The sequence below is a fragment of the Pseudorasbora parva genome, chromosome 7 (genome assembly GCF_024679245.1).
Source record: "Pseudorasbora parva isolate DD20220531a chromosome 7, ASM2467924v1, whole genome shotgun sequence".
NCBI lineage: Eukaryota > Metazoa > Chordata > Actinopteri > Cypriniformes > Gobionidae > Pseudorasbora > Pseudorasbora parva.
Window position 1 is genome coordinate 45,840,116 of NC_090178.1, and position 18,229 is coordinate 45,858,344.

The window sequence follows — 18,229 nt, forward strand, 5'->3', positions numbered from 1 at the left end:
TGAGTATGGGGTAAGAGTGGAAGCAGTGCAGGAACCTATACTTTGTTTTTTGCCCAAGGCATGGTATGTTTTCAAACTCCACCCTTAAAAAAAGAGTGAAAGGAGCTGTTGAGTGACAAAATAAAATTCTGCCTGAGACATGTCTACATACAGAGTCATCTGAGAAGTGCAAAAATATATTTTAAACATACAAAAGCTAATGAAATTAAAGGGATTTCCGAAACAAAAAAGCAAAGCAGGCTATTACTACTAAAAATGAATGCTAGTAATGCTTAAAAACCAGAGCTGAACATAAAACATCATCAACACAATCCACTAGTTTTTCTGTTTTTAAACTTTTACAAGTAAATGTTTTACTTTTTCTTAAGTAGAAAAAAAAAGATTTGGGAAAAAGTTTTCCACTTCCCACTGTCCCAATCTACCTAAAAATGTCTATAGCATAAAAATTGATTATATCATTCTCTGTTAAGAAAACACTCATATTCCCTCAAAACGCTACCAGAAAATCTACTAAGGGAACCAGGCTGACCTCTGGTGTTTGTAGAGCCCTTTTGAGCCCTCCTCCTTGAGCCCTCCCTTTCACATGCCGCTACGTTTCCGGGCGGACATGGAGATGTATGCTCGCTGAGGACCACTGCGCCCCAAAACACACGAGGTGGCAGGGTTGGCAAAACGGTCCCCTAAAGGCTCCGAAGGGAGACGGACACTGTATAATGAGGTGGACACTGCCCTTCTTTAGACACCTGACACTGATATTGTCAGAAATATAAAAGATACCAGTCTCTCATCTTTAATATAGCAGCAAGCGCAGTGCCCTGAAGCAGCAAACCGGGGCAGGGAACAGCTGGCCTGACTGCTCTAGAACCCTCCTTAGTGAGGGTGTGCATCCCAGAGCTGTGTTCGGACGGTTATTATAACTCTTTTAAACACAAAATTGTTTGCTGTGAGTCCTACAATTGTCCTGAAAAGATGTATCAAATCATACATTCACTGTTAGAATGGGATCAAATATGCAAAAGATGCTAAAAAAACAAGGATTGAGCAGGATCTGAAGATTTTTTTGAAGAACAGTGGACAGTTTAACTGCTCAGGACAAACATAAACACAAACAAAACCAGTCAATGACCACTTAAACCTCAACAATTGTATTGATTTGACTGTGCTGATGCTGCTGTTTGCGAAGAGGTAACACTTAACAATAACAGGACATGAACAATCATGTATTAATTCATGAATTAATAGTTAATTCAACATGAACTCATGATTAGTTAAGATATGAACTAATCATGAACAAATGAGGAGCTATCCTGAACTAAGACATGAGTCATAAGGATTCATGCATGAATAACAGCAGCATTAATACATGATAGTACATGTTTGGTAATTAATGCATTAATTAACATGTATGGGTAAACTAAATCAAACAGGTTCCTTAAAATAAATAAGAAATGTTAGTTGTGTTCCTTCAGTAAAGCTGGCATTTTATCAAATAATAATGTTGACTGCTTTGGTTAACCGAAATAATAATTTAAGACATGATTGTATGATAGTTGTATTGGGATATTTCTGGAGGTGTGTACAGTAATTAACTGTATTGTTTAATTTTTATTTATTTATATGATTCGATTAGCATTAGCCGGTGGATGCACTGCTTTACATGTAAATGTGCCTTGTGTTTGTCTTTACATGTATGTTTGGGCTTTATTTTAAGGCCATAGCAAGCGGCAACCTCCCACGATCTCTCTTGAAGCCAATACAGAAGTAATGTAAACTGCAATTCCTTGACTGGCCACTAGAGGCAGGCTCCAGAGGGAAGCAGAATCTCATTGAGCCCAATGTTAAAATGCCCAACTTTACAGCAGAAAAAAACATGTTTACAGCCTGGGACAAATTGTGATTTTTGCCTATACGGCTAATTTTGACCTTCATGACATCTGTGAGGGGGGTGATTTTTTTAAATAATTCATTCATTTACATTATATAAAGCCTTAAAGTTCTGCATAATTAAGGGTGTGGTTACAGGTGGATAGCCATTTATCTGCCGTCTATAGTCATTGTGAACCACGTTGGCCATTTTCTGTTATCTGGGAGTGACACACTCACTCGCAAGATGGCAATGCCCAGCTCGCTCGTACCTTAAGCTTCAGAACGGCTTATCGGAATCCTATGGGTGACGTCACGGACACTATGTCCATATTTTTTTACAGTCTATAGTCCATATAAGTTTAAATATAAAAATAAAACAACTAGCCTATACATATACTTTATATAGTCTATATATAGCCTATATATATATATATATATATATATATATATATATATATATATATATATTAGGGCTGTCAAACGATTACATTTTTAATCGCATGATTGACATGAGTTAACTCACGATTAATCGCAATTTAATCGCAGATTTTTATTTGTAGTAAATGTACCTTAAATTAAGTTTGAATTAAGTTTATAAATAAAGGTAGTATTACTGGCAGTTTAGTTCAGAACAGGGCACAGTTCGTATGAAAAACTGGTAATGTGAAAGCTGTCATGTGGACCTTTGAGCACACCAGTACCACACCATACCCGGAGGAGGTCCATATTCCACGAGTAGGAATATAGTGTGGCCCCTTTAATAGAGGCGTGCTCTCTATTTAACTGCCGGTATTTTGCATGTGCGCGCCTATATATATATTTTTATTTTTTCGTACCAGGGGTGAAACGAATAAGGATTCTTTGTGTATATGTTAATTAATTTTGTAATTAATGAATTTTTAGTGCATCATAGTGCAATTAATCATGACTTTACTTCAGGGGGCACACCATTACTAACTCATGTTTAGCTAACATCACCTCATGGCGTGTTAATGTATGACTATGTCATGACTTTACTTGAGGGGACACATCTGTCACGGAATGGGGAATAACAGACGGCAGGCAGAGAAGCAGGATCCAAATGCAGGGGAAATTTAATAACCAAAACAATCAAAAATCAGGAACAAAATAACACTGAGCAAACGAAAAGAAAACACGGGGAACAGAGAACTGAGAAATACCTGCATAACAGCAAACAATGACCGACAGAGAACAACTGAATCACAGAGGTATAAATACACACCAGGGAGCAAGGCTAACAAGATAATAAGGGGAGTGGTAAATGGGAAACACCTGGGAAAACTAATCAACATAAAAAACTACAAGAACTACAAACTCCACAGGAAACAGGACAGAGAACAATACACAAATACCTTCAACATAAAAGTCCCACAGATTGCCAGACACCGAACAGATGTGACAACATCATGATTAATTCATCATTAACTAACCATACACTAACATCAACTCATGGCTTGTTAATGCATCATTGTGTCATGACTTTACTTGAGGGGGCACATCATGATTAATTCATTATTAACTAACCATGCATTAACATCAATCCTAATCCTGTGGCTTTCAGTAATATTTATGATGAAGCTTCTGATAAAAAATGTTTAAATTATGACAATAATTCATTTGTATTTCAATTCAAAGTCAAAATATGTGTTATATCTTCTTAGAGAGCCTGTTTGATTTAGTTTACCCTTACATGTTAATTAATGCATTAATTACCAAAAATGTACTATAGTGTATTAATGCTGCTGTATTCATGCATGAATCCTTATGACTCATGTCTTAGTTCAGGATAGCTCCTCATTTGTCCATGATTAGTCCATATCTTAACTAATTATGAGTTCATGTTGAATTAACTATTAATTCTTGTATTAATACATGATTGTTCATGTCCTGTTATTGTAAAGTGTTACCTATTGGACAAATCGCTTTATAAATAAAAGTGACTTGACTTGATCATCCAGGTAACGACACACAGTATCAAGAATTCAAGAATATCAAGAGTATTTCCAATTTTGAACTGGTTCATTCAATTCAGTTATTTTGAAATGTGAAAACAAATACCTTATACAGGACAGTCCTACATAAAAAAACATGCAATATTTATGATACCTTTCATTTTGTTAAAAATGAACAAAATTAATTTTATTAACATATCACATAAAAATGTCACATACCCTTTGTTCTTTCAATGGTAGAGATTTTAAAGTGCACCATCAGGTCTTGCGATGGCCAGGACATTTTGCAGTTCTTTATGTAGAGGCGAAAGCTGCCAGCCTCCTGCGACGGCTGGGTTCCGTTCAGTGGTTCTACCAGAATTTTCTTGTATCTCCAAACATACACCATTTTTGGGATGTATTTAGATTGGAGGCATGTTGGAACAGTGTGGTTCAAAATGTCCACATTTGTGTAGTACGTCTGGGGGACTGTGAAATGCCACACTGTCAGTGCATCTTCAGGAAAAGTGTTTGGGGTAAAGAAATCCTGGGTTGAACTTCTCTCTGGGAGATCAACATGGATATGAGCCAGTGCTGTAAAATAAAGAAAATTCAACTATTCACATTTGACAACTTTGTTTAGACAATTTATGCATAAACAAATAAGCTTTACCATTGCACTTACTGAATTTGGAACTTCCCAGTGATACACCGATATCTGTCATGTTCAGAGGTTGACCTCCAGACACTTCCAAAGACAGTTTGACAATGTTAAGCACATCGACTTGTCTAATGGTTCCATTCTTACAAAACCTCCCAATAGTGACTTTCTCCGTCGTGATCATGTAAACGTGCTTGTCCGGGCAGCCGTCTGTTGTCTGAATTTGCCTTAAACCAGTCGTGCTGAAATTCAAATGGATTCTCCCTGTATCTGGCTTCAAATTCCAGGTGAAGGTCCGATTGAACTTTTGAAAGGCATTGTGTTCTTTGGGTTCAATATTTATCACTGTTGAACAAATGTGTTACGTCAGAGAAAGACACAGTAGATTTATTGAGTTGACAACAAGAACACAGTGTTAATTTAACCCCAAAAAAGTAGACTAGCACACAAATTAGTGGTCTGGTTCATGAACTTGGTTTCTTTTGAGCCGGATCTTTTTAGTGAACTGGTTGAAACAGCGCTAATCCACAAGTTACTAAAGTTACTCAATAAATGGAATAAATTTTTACTCATTAGTCATTGTCCTTGTAAACTTTGATGTTTTTGTAAGGTTTTGTATAGTAATGACTCAAGTGTTACTACGTACTTTTATAAGAATTACTAGTTACACTTTAAAAAAATTCAGGTCTCCAAATGAACATTTTCAAGTGACTGATCACATCTAAATTTGTTTTGTAAATTGAATTTCTGTGAATTAAATTCCATCGATTTACAGAATTTAAATTTGTCCAACTGAAAAATGTGTAATCAGTCACTAGAACATTTTCAATTGGAGACAATTTTCCCCCCACAGTGTATTTGGATCAGTATTATAAAGTGAAGATCATGATAACCCACTAGTAATTACATAATCTATACAAAACCTTGCAAAAGCTTACAATGATTCCGGTAATTAGTACACAGTTATGTTTTTCACTTTAGAATACTGATCCAAAAAATTAGTAATTCCTTTAGAAGGGTTTAGTAAAACTTGAGTCATTACTACTGGGTTACCGTTACCTTTGATTGATTATTAATTATACATTATGCATTATCCAAATTAATTGTATGAATTGATAATTAATTATGAACATGTATATATTAGTTTCTTAGTAGTACTCTGGGAGTTATGAATTTTTTTTAGTTCTTCATTAACTATTAGTAAACTATTGAATCTCATTCAGCTAAATTCTATTACTTACAAATTTGTTAATAAGAGTTTCTTGTTATTTAATAGTGATTGGTATAATGGTAATATTGCATTACTCATTTGTTTCTGTGTAGTTATTCATTAATGATGCAACAGTAATCTAAAGTGTTCCCTTGGCATTTTTTAAATATCGGCCGATAATTTTTTAAATTTGTTTGGCCAATGTATCAGAAGTGGGAATCTTTCTTTGATGGCATGCCAGACTTTTATTTTTGACATTGCTGAGGACACCAGCACCTGAGAGGCCATTTACATTACACTGTTTTCAACTAAAAATTGTGAATTTTCTATAATTTTCTATCTTTTCTCCATTTACATAAAAGCTTTTAGACGGCCTAAGATTTTTTAAAACAGGATTCAAAGTGCATATTTTTAAAAACAATACCGTTATCATCTCAATGTAAACTACAAAATCACTAATGTGTGAAAAGGTAGCGTTATACGCAAGCCTATTAGGTGTTTGGTCTATAGGCATGTGGCATTTCTTTACAAAGTGACCTCGCCAACAACTGGCCTGGCATGGCAGTGTTTTTAGTCGTTTTTGTGGATTATAAACAAGGATTGATGGACACTTCACTATCCCATTATCTCACAAGGATCGATGACCTTCACTTGGCCACAGGATTAGATTCATGATTAACAGTGAAGCAACGCAACAGACACTGGTTGGTCACTGGACAGTAACAACCAATTTGAACACTTTTTTAACATATAAGCCTACACTATCAATGAAGTGGGGTTTTATTTTGATAAACATGACAATATAGCATTGTGACTAAATTAAAAGAGGTTTTATTGTTATACAAAACTGATCTGTGAGCATTAGTTGAACAGAAGGTTTTAGAATAAACATGAAACACATGCTCGCTGTCATGCGGTCAATCTGGCCAATCGTGGAACAGCTGTGTCATCATCAGAGCTTGTACAGTCGCTCTGGGAAAGCTGTACGTCACAGTTACAGTGCTGATGCCTCAAGTCGGATAAAATTTCTAACCGGCATGCACTGCTTCAAGTCAGCCACTGATCAGCCTGCGCATAGCTGCATTAAGTCGAACATGCCTTTCGTAATTCGTTCATTTGGTCATGTGGGTTCTTTGTTCAGTCATTGGTTCATTGTCTTGATTGTTCACAGGTGTTTCTTGTTTGTCATTAGTCTTTGTGTATTTAAGCCCTCATGTTTGCCTTGTTCCCTTGTTGAGTATTGTTATATGTAACCCGCTGTTGGTGATTCAAGTCTGTTCAAGTCAAGTTTGGTCAAATCTAGTCCTGATTTGTGTTTTTTAAAATAAACTGCTTTTGGGTTCATTGGCCATCATTGGATCATTACGTAAGTACTGTGTTCAACGTCTGCCTCCAGCTGGCGCGGGGACCCGAAACTCCCATCCAGGGGCTTGTAGGTTCTCTTCCGGTCTGACCGCGAAGGCCTATAGGTCCTGTGGCCAGGCCGCGTCCGCCCTGCATGCCATGGCGTTGCTCCAGGTGCATCAAGCACAGGCACTCATGGACATGCACGAGGGTAGTCCTGGCCCAGAGCTCCTCCGGGAGCTTCGGACGGCGACGGACCTCGCCCTACGGGCGATGAAAATCGCTGCCCGTACTATTGGCCAGGCGATGGAGGATTCTGCTCAACAGGAAGTGGCAGCAGCACCACTTCTTCCCCCCGGAGGAGGGCCAGGGGGCTCCTTTGTGACTTTAACATCTGTCCCGCCACTGGCCGCAAAACTTCACAAAAAGAGCAGTTTCCAAAATCTCTGGGTGTCAAGAGAGCGCACTTGGCGGTGTGCGACGCTTCCATGCCTTGCCGCCCTCAGGCGCCTCTCCAATCGCCAGCAGGGGGCGCGCAGGATCATGCCCCCACGCGGCCTCCCCACTATTCTGCGCCCCCTCATTGGAAGCAGGTAGGTGTTGCCACGCGCACGCAGACCCCACCGCAGGCCGCCTCCGCGCCGTCCGGGTCAGGTCCCTGCATGCCGCCACGCTGCCCCGCTGCAGGTACATCTGTGGTGCCGATGGCTAGCGCTCCCCAGCCCCTCCCGCTGGCTCATTCGCACCATCAGACTCGGCTATGCGATTCAATTCGCCCGGGGTCCCCCCAAGTTCAGGGGCCTTCACTTCACCTCAGTGTCGAAGGAGGACGCCCCAGTGCTTCAGGCGGAGATCACAGTCCTACTGGCGAAGGACGTGATCGAGCCGGTCCCTCCAGCCGTTATGAAGACCGGCTTTTACAGCCCGTACTTCATTGTACCCAAGAAAAGCGGCGGGTTATGGCCGATCTTGGATCTGCGGTTCTTGAATCGGTCCCTTCACAGGCTACCGCTCAGAATAGTAACGCAGAAACGCATCCTCAGGTGCATCCGTCCCCAAGATTGGTTTGCAGCGATCGACCTGAAGGACGCATACTTTCATGTCTCAATTCTCCCTCGACACAGACCGTTTCTACGTTTTGCGTTCGACGGACGAGCATATCAGTACAAGGTCCTACCCTTCGGGCTCTCCCTGTCGCCCGGTGTCTTCACGAAAGTCGCGGAGGCGGCCATTGCTCCCTTGAGAGAGCGTGGTGTTCTCATTCTCAACTACCTTGACGACTGGCTGATTCTAGCGCAGTCGCGAGTGCAGTTGTGCGAACACAGGTACATGGTGCTCAGGCACCTCAGCCAGTTGCCGCTTCGGGTCAACTGGGAGAAGAGCAAACTCTACCCGACGCAGAGGATCTCTTTTCTCGGTATGGAGCTGGATTCGGTCACCCGGACAGCGCGCCTCACCGAGGAGTGCGTCCAGTCGGTGTTGAACTGCTTGAATTCGTTCAAACGCAGGACGGCTGTCCCACTGAGGCAACAGTTTCAGAGGCTCCTGGGGCATATGGCATCCACTGCGGCTGAGACGCCGCTTGGGTTGCTCCATATGAGACCGCTTCAATGCTGGCTACACGACCGAGTCCCGAGGTGGGCGTGGCACAGCGGTTCCCTCCGTGTCTTAGTTACACCAAGGTGCCACCAAACCTTCAGCCCGTGGTCGAACCCTGCGTTTCTACGGGCGGGTGTGCCCTTAGAACAGGTGTCCAGGCATGCGATTGTCTCCACGGATGCCTCATCCACCGGCTGGGGTGCCACGTACAACGGGCTTGCAGTTTCAGGTCTGTGGACGGGGCCTCAACTGCAATGGCATATCAACTGCCTGGAGTTGTTAGCAGTTCATCTTGCCCTGGGCCGCTTCAAGGCGCCGCTCCGGGGCAAGCACATTCTGGTCCGTACAGACAGCACTGCGGCCGTAGCGTACATCAACAAACAGGGTGGTCTACGCTCCCGTGGTATGTCACAACTTGCCCGCCACCTCCTGTTATAGAGTCAGAAGTATCTGAGGTCGCTTCGTGCCACTCATATTCCGGGCCTGCTCAATCGTGCAGCCGACGAGCTCTCACGACAGCCAGTGCTTCCGGGAGAGTGGAGACTCCATCCCCAGGTGGTCCAGCTGATCTGGGACCGCTTCGGGGCCGCTCAGGTAGACCTGTTTGCCGCCCCGGACACGCCCCACTGCCAGTTGTTTTATTCCCTGACCGAGGGGACCCTCGGCATGGACGCACTGGCATACAGCTGGCACCGGGGCCTACGCAAATATGCGTTTCCCCCAGTGAGCCTTCTTGCACAGACTCTTGCACAGACTCACAGACTCTGTGCAAGGTCAGGGAGGACGAGTAGCAGGTCCTGTTGGTGGTGCCGTACTGGCCCAACAGGACTTGGTTCCCGGAACTAGTGCTCCTTGCGACAGCACCTCCTTGGCCCATTCCTCTGAGGAAGGACCTCCTGACTCAGAGACGGGGCACCCTCTGGCACCCGCATCCAGACCTCTGGAAACTCCATGTCTGGTCCCTGGACGGGACGCGGAGGTTCTAGGTGGCCTGCCACAGGCTGTGGCAGACACCATCGCTTCCGCTAGAGCTCCCTCTACGAGGCACCTCTATGTGTTGAAGTGGAACCTGTTCGTCGACTGGTGCTCTTCTCGTCGAGAAGACCCCCGAAGATGTTCGGTCAGGGCCATGCTTTCCTCCCTACAAGATGGGTTGGAGAGAAGGCTGTCTCCCTCTACCCTCTATGTGGCCACTATTGCTGCACATCACGAACTAGTAAAAGGTAAGTCGAAGCACGACCTGATCGTCAGGTTCCTGAGGGGTGCGAGGAGATTAAATCTGTCTCGCCCCCCCTCTATACCCTCTTGGGACCTTTCTCTGGTGCTTAGGGCACTTCAGAGACCTCCCTTTGAGCCTTTGCAGTCAGTGGAGTTAAAAACTCTGTCTGAAAACAGTACTCCTGGTTGTATTGGCCTCTATCAAGAGGGTAGGGGACCTGCAGGCATTTTCGGTCGACGAATCGTGCCTGGAATTCGGGCTGGACTACTCTCACTTTGTCCTGAGACCCCGGCCCGGATACGTGCCCAAGGTTCCCACCACTCCCTTCCTGGACCAGGTGGTGAGCCCGCAAGCGCTGCCGCAAGCGCTGCCAAACAGCAGTTTTGACACTATACTGCTGAGACTGTCAGCAGGGGTGGCCCCATCTGGGCCGGGGCCACCCCTGGGACTCCCGTATGTAGTACTGCCCACGGCCAGTCCATACGTGTATTCCACACATTATCTCCTTCGGGGGAGTGTGGCTTCCGCAGCGGCCCCCAGGGGCACGCTTTCCGAGCGTTATCTAATAGTCCACTGTTTGGGTCTTGTGGGATAGCAGTAGGCTCTAAATTCCCCGCCCGCTGAGACGGGGTCCGAGGGACTCCGGCAGGGCGCTGGAAGTGGTAGTAACTGTGGCGTTTTCCATGGGATCCCCATTCGTCGGTCTAGTTCTGACGTACGTCGAACGTGACCGACTGAAAGGGAACGTCTCGGTTACGTATGGTAACCCTTGTTCCCTGAACGAGAGAACGGAGACGTACGTCGCGTCACCACAGTTGCTGTACCATCACTGCAGTTCGAACCTTGGTTCGGCTCCTCAGTGAAAAACAATGGTGCGTGGTGAGCACTTCTGCTTTATACCCGCGCAGCGGAGCGGGGTGCAATATGCAAAGCACACGCGCCAATGTCCATTGGCCCGTTTTCTAAACCTCGAAGCTGATAGGGTCTCCAGAAGTGATCCCCATTCGTCGGTCTAGTTCTGACGTACGTCTCCGTTCCCTCCTTCAGGGAACGAGGGTTACCATACGTAACCGAGACGTTATTTTTATTTACTGAATTCTAAATTGTGTTAGTATTATTACTGTAAAGATATTACTTTTTTAACATTAGACTTCTTTCAAAAACATAAAAAATAGTAATGTCAAATCTTTTGGTAATTTAAAATATAATAGGCCTTTATTGCAAAGTCTTTGGCTCTTGCAGAGAGTCTTTGACTCTCACTTTATATTGTTAACTATATTCTAAATAAACTACAACAAAATATATTTATTTTGTCCTGGTCCTTAGCTCCTTCTCACATACCTGACACAAAGGCTCATTCATTATGCGGCTCATTATGCGATTCTATTGTCTCATCAGGGGTAAATGTTACGACCCTGCATTCTACTTTCTCGCCTGCTGGTGGCGGAGTTCTTCCAGGAGAGTGTGAGAGATCGCACACCCCTGTTACCTGTTTCCCACTTAATTATGGAGAGGATAAAACATTGGATTCAAACACTCCTCTTCACTTCATCCAGGGGATCGACAGCCTCTGGGGAAGTCACTTGTTTTACAAACCTTTATTTGTTTACAGCCCATACCAACCTTTTCTGCTCCCCAACTGGATATTGATTTCTCCCCTTTGATTTTGAACCGTAGACTTCGTTATATTAAGTTATTTGTATTTTTGAAGACTAATAAAATGCAAGTCATTATTTCGGTGTACTTGTATACTTTTTGCACGGTCGAAACGAGCTGGCCGTAACATAAATCACAGCTTTATTCATGATCATTCACACACCTTTGCATACAGGCTTTGAAAAGAAAAAGTGTCTTACAAAATTTAAATCAATGTATTATTTTATGTGAATGAGTAGGCACAAAAACTGTAGTCAATTCTAGGCCTTAATTCAGTGACTTACTTTCATTTTGGAATCAGTTTATGTTAAATACAGTGTAATGATATTTTTGTCATTAATATGTTTATAAGCAAAAATGTTAAAAAAGCACAAATGTCAGAGCATGTCAAAACTTCTAAAGGGCAGCAAAACTGTGCAGTCCTCTAGGGGTTAATGACCAGTGAAATATGATTGTCTAAACAAAAAATGCAAAAGTGTTCTTTTTATATGACAGCCCTCACCAGTATCTCTGATGATCTCCACGGTGAACACATTCTCTGGGTCTGAACAGCTGAAATTCAGATGGGTATCACTTTTGAGCACCATAGAAGATTGGCACACCTGGCTTATACAAACTTCACACTGTGTCTATGCCAGTACTGGTATTGATGTGGATGCTTGTTCCCTGTTCCACAGCAACGCTGAGCTCTGCACCACCTGAAATGATGTAAAGACACACTTTTCTTATGCAAATATCAAGATTTGAGGTATAACAAGGTAAAAAAAAAAAATAGAGCTGTTTAGATGCTGTTTACATTTTAACCTTGAGCTTTTTTTCCCACCACATATATAGAGTGTGACAAAATTAGGCTATATAAAAAAGCACAAACAGGCAGTTTCTCAATTGATTGATATTAAGTTATAAATAATGATCTGTCATGACAACTCTTTGGAGATTGGTATGGTAAGAGATTGGCATGGTAATGGATATGGCAATGTTAATATATTGGTCTTGGCAGAATTAAATACAGATGCATTCACAGACATTGGGTGCATTTAAATGCACATTCTTAAGCCGATTATGCGTAATAAGGCGACAATGAACATGGTCATGTAAACGCAGTAACCTGTTTTCTTTTATCGGAGTAAAGTCATAAACGGCGTAAGAATAAACCGGTCGGGACAGGTCGTTTTCTGCCTCTTACCTCGAATTCGTGCCGCATGTAAACGCATTAACCTGCTTATTGTCAGCTTATTGAAGTGCGCATGTGTGATAGGTTACAAAAACGCAAACTCAGAGCAGATTTAAACGCATCCAGACAGAGTGAGCTTGCGTTTTGCATGAAATAATGACATATATCACAGATGCAGACTCTTTTAAGACCCAGAAAATTGTAAAGATGTGTTCTCATCTCATGCAGCAGAAGCAGAAGAGGTTCAGTAAAAACGCTGCATCTGTAACTGAATGAGGGATAATATGAGCCGTAAATCTCCCGCTGACACGGTTTATTTAACATCACAACTTACGTAACATTTGAAAAACTCTGAGTCAGATACAGACATTAGTGAGTTATCAGCTTACTGGTGTGCATGTAAACACCGTCTCTCCCCCTGCTGACTGCAACACTACCGGTATTTGTTTCATGCCAGAACTTGGTAATTATTTAAACTTAAAATGAAAGGATAATTGGGGATTTATTGGTTTCAGTACAAGAAGTTATGTAAAAACAAAACAAACAAACAAAAAATCTCACACAAATATTTTATTTTAAATGACAAAAGCATTTAAATTAAGATGTACATCATCAAATGCAAAAAGTCTGTCTGTGCTTAATGGGTACATGTTTGTACCCTTTAAAGCTACACTGTGTAACATTTTTAGTTTATTCTTAGCTAATCACTTAGTTCTTTCAAAAAATATATGTGCTCATTAATGTATATTTACTTCTTTCAAGTAATAAAGTATTCTCATAAGTTTATAATCTGCCATTGAAAATACATACGTGTGAGGGGTTCGAATGCCGGTCGCCATGTTGCCCCTCCATCTTGAAAGTACATTAGCCAAAGAGGGACATACCCGTAAATTCAAGCTTCGCCTTTTGCGTTTTAACACTCGATGGCACCGTGTCGAATGTGAAGAGGGGGATTGTCATATTAATCTTGGACTAAATCGGCCACCGTAGGAGTTAAAACGAAATTGGAATTGAGAGGAACAGAAAATGGATGGTCATATATCTTTTCTATCTTTTCATATATAAATCTCTAGATGGGGGAAAATATCACACAGTGTAGCTTTAAGCACACCCCTTTTCCCATTAAGCTCACAATATGTTTTTTTGGGGGGAAATTCTTGTTTATTTTAAACAACTTTTTAAAATAATTGTTTTATAAAGATTAACTTGAAGTAACTATCATCAGTTAACATTTAAAGTCTGTTTCTGAAGTATTTACAGACGTTTAGTGTGGATGAGCTTAAAGGGGGCACACTGAGCTTTATTGGAATGGCAAACCTTTTTTTTAATTAATTAATATCAAAGGACAATTATTAAAGTTTTTGACAAATAAATAATCTAGGTCATGTATTACGTTCATATTGAACAGCACATTGAAGCTGTGATTTCCATAGTAGTCTGTCTTTTAAGCTCACCTTACATAATATGAAGTCTTTAAAAAAATTACAGCACTGTAAAATCACAGAACATCAATAAACTGTAAATTTATAATATAACGGATTTAAAATTACAAGCCAGTAATGCCCGTGACGTAGCCTAATAGGCTATACAGTATTAGTATAGCATACAATCTTATGCAGCTAGCGAGATTATACACAACAGAGATTTTAAAGACACCATTGTTGTTTCGGATTTATTTACACACTTGTAGCAGTGCGATATGGTTGTTTATCAGCATGCTGTGATTACCTAGCACTTGGTATACAGCCATATTGCACTGCTACTTGTGTGATATTTGCTCATTTAATTAGCAGATTGTATACAGTTAATTCTGGGTCTTGAATCTGATTGACTGAGCGCCTTTTCCAGCCATGTGATATGCCGCTAGAAATGTGATGTTCCCAGAAAGTTCTCAAAACTTCCCCGTTGGTGTCAAGGGTGTCTAAACTTCCCAGAAGTTTCGAGATGGTCATGATGTGGAGTTTTTTTAACGGTTCGGGACGTTATTTAACCAGAGACCAGGGGCCTTATTTATAACTGTTGCGTACGCACAAAACAGGCCCTTAAAGAGGCGAACGCTACTTCTGACGGATAAGTTGTGATTTATAAAAACAAACTTGAAGGGAAAATGTGCGCACCTGCACGCAAACTCTAGAGTGAGAAAAGTAATGAAGTAAGAACAACTTAAAACTCGTTTTCATTTTGATATATATATTTACATTAATGTTCCAATTTCACTAATTGCGATATGAACTGAAAAAGTCATTACTCAGAATTTTTTTTTAAATTATATGAATTTAGATAAATCCATGTATCATTCGTTCAACCGTTTTTTGATTTAATATTGAAAATAGAAAAATGAGAAAACAGTCTATTTTCAATATTAAATCAAAAAACGATTGAACGAATGATTTGATCATTTCATTTCCTGTTTAGAATGGAATAACGAGAACAGATAAATCGGGTGTTTATGCGTTTTTTTTTTTTTTGTTTAGTTTAAAAGACGAAAAAATTTGATTTTGGCTCGATTTTTCATGTTTCGTTTGTGGTTTATAAAACGGTTTATGGGTTCAATATTTCGTTTCCACACGTGGGCAGCACTGAAATGCCTCTTTCATCTGATTGGTCAAACAGCTCCGCCTTCAGCGCGAGCTTTAGGCAGAATACGAGTGCGGGACTGACAAATGCAATTTAATAAAACAAATGTCTGAAAACACCACACACTGCCAAATACACACAATATTTTAAGCAGAAATATGTTGCTGGTCACGTTATTCGTGTTGTTGTAATTTGTAAGCGACCCCATTAATGTAAGCCACAGTATTATTTGAGATGATAGCATATTTGTCATTCATAAATACAGTGCGGAAACGGAAATAAAAATAAATAACAGGCTGAACTGTACCATGATAATATGTCTGGGATATTTACCACTTTCATCTTTTATTTACATCAAAAGGCAGATAGGCGTGTGACATGTAGCCTAAACAATTTTGAAAATTGTATAGAAATAGTTAATGAATGTAAGCATGTGTAGCCTATTCAGTTCATGTGAAAAGAAAGAGACAGAAAAGTGAAAAGATAGAACCATTGATACTGACGAAATTAGCAGGGTTTGGGATAATAATAATCATGTCGGTTGAAGAGCATGACATAGCCTACCTTTAACATATTATTAGTTTTATTATAAAACTAATAAAGTTTTATTACATACTGAATTGGGTGATATTTCTCTGAGTTTTCTTTATTATGTCTGCTTGATAGAGCCAGCATATAGGCCTCAGAGAAACCATACGTAGCACAACCTCGGACCATACGTAGGGGTAGACCGAGTACAGTTGGTACAGGGGTACATTTGAGACACCTTAAATAACTCGCGTGCACAAGTCTGATCTGTGATATTTGCTTCGCACATGCGTATTAGCGTCCTCTTCAATCATGGAAAATTTGAAGTCCGTGCGCTTCTCCAGTCCGAAGATATCGGTGAAAGTTTTTTTTCTGAGGTCAATTTTTCATTTCACCACAGCTCTTCCACATTGAATAGCTTCTCATCCTTACATGACTGTTAAAGTTAACTTACATTTTCGTAAACCTTAATCTGTTCTCTGAAAACTGTCATATTGCATGACTGTGTGTCATGCAAGGCAGTCGTAAAATATGGAGAAATGTGCGAGGTGGTCAGCGGAGTACAGTTGAGACGCAGTGTATCAATTGTACCCAAGGGGGTAATCTAGCGCTCGGAAAGCGTTCCACCCATAGGGGCGGCCATTGCTAACCAAGCCATCACCTGCTGTTAGCATCCCATTGACTCCAATTCATTTTTGAGTCACTTTGACAGTGAATAACTTTACATCTGAGACGTTTAAAGACTCCATTTGTCCATTGTTTATTTCTAAAGAAACACGACAATGTATAAAAGGCTCCATTACCTTGTATCTTACACTATCGCCCCGCAGAAGCTGTTTTTGTAAAAATAGGCTAACGATTGCGTCATAACCAACGCGACCCTGTCGCACAGTTGAGAAATTACCGTATAGACCTGAGGAGACGCTCGCAGGCAATCTTTTACTGTCTATGAGACAGTCGGGGGGACGTGGAGACATGTCCTGGAGACTAGTCTGATAAAGTCAAGGGAGAAGAATGGGGAGAAGCCCATAGTGAGCCAAAAGCAACGGGAGAAAATATTTAAACAACGTGATTCAGCTTTCGCTTTCCACATCTACTAGAAGACCTACAGCTGTCAGACAGGAGGCTCACGTCACATCTACGTCCTCAAGCTCAGTCTGAGCCTGCGCAGTTCGCTCAGCCATCAGGAAGTGAGTGCCCCTAGGTTGACTTCATTCTTTCGCCGTTGACGTCAATGGGAACGCTCGGTCCATTTCTTTTACTGTCTATGATTGTACCCCGCACTAGAATCCTATTGCAGCACATGCAATTTAGTTGCATGATGAAATGCTTTCCTTATAGTATTTTCATCAAAAACATAAAATAAAAAATCAGTCTTGTTTTGGGATTAAAACATTTTTCCCCTATTGTTTCTGCTTAAAATAAGCAAAATAATCTGCCAATGGCAAATGGCCTTTTATTATTGAAAAATAATCAAACAAAATACTGAATGGAAACAGAAAAATGTAGAATTCTCATTTTTAAAGGTATTTTTACAAATTCAATGAATTGGTTTGGCAGTTTTACAGCATTACGGATGGGTGTCTCAACTGTACTCGGGTACTGTTCCAACTGTACCCAACATGGCTACAGCTGGAACGAAAAAGCTTATTGCGTTTATGAGCTAATTGTGGCAAATATGACCTACTTATGGATGTTAATAATTATTCATATTTAAGTAGACAAGTAAAGGAAATGTCAAATGAAAAATACACTTATTTTCAAACCTCAGTTTTGGTGTGGTAACTGAAAAAGCAAAAAGTGTACCAACTGTACTCGGTCTATACCCTTTTAGGATGAAATCTACGCAAAGTTTTATAAATGAGACCCCAGAGCTTGTTGTTTTTAGCCCGGAAATGCTCATCATGTACAATTTAGAAATTCACTTTTATTACTTCTTAAAAACAAAACTAATGACATAGCTCTGATCTCTGTGAATACACTCAGAGGCAATGGTAACTTTAGCCACATTAGCCATCAGTGTGCTAACAAACATATTCAAAAAGGTGATTTGCGTACATTTACAAAATATAACATGTGGTATGTTCTGAAAATTAAGATATTAATCCAACTTTGAGAAACAACCTTTGTGCAGATTTTGTCATTGTCAAATATCCTAATAATCAAACTAAATAATAATAATTATTTTTGTTAATGATAATTGGCTATAGGAAGCCTATTTTCATCCCCTTTAGAGAACTTTTAAGGAACGCAGTGCAAGGTTGTGAGAATGTCCTCGGGGTATTCACATTTTTAATTTTTAGTTTTAGCTATATATTAACATTTTAATTATAGCTATATATTTAACAAAATGTATTATTTTAGCAATCAAAACAGACAGGAAATTGTACAAACTTAGCAAAAGTTATTGTTTTGATCAAGTATTAACATTATAAAAAAACAT

General features: G+C 40.7%; 1 pseudogene; it reads right to left on the reverse strand.

Moving 5' to 3' along the window:
- LOC137083946 (CUB domain-containing protein 1-like) overlaps window positions 1–12,721 on the reverse strand; it is a 54,101-nt pseudogene extending 41,380 nt beyond the window's left edge.
- Between the last annotated feature and the right edge of the window lie 5,508 nt (window positions 12,722–18,229).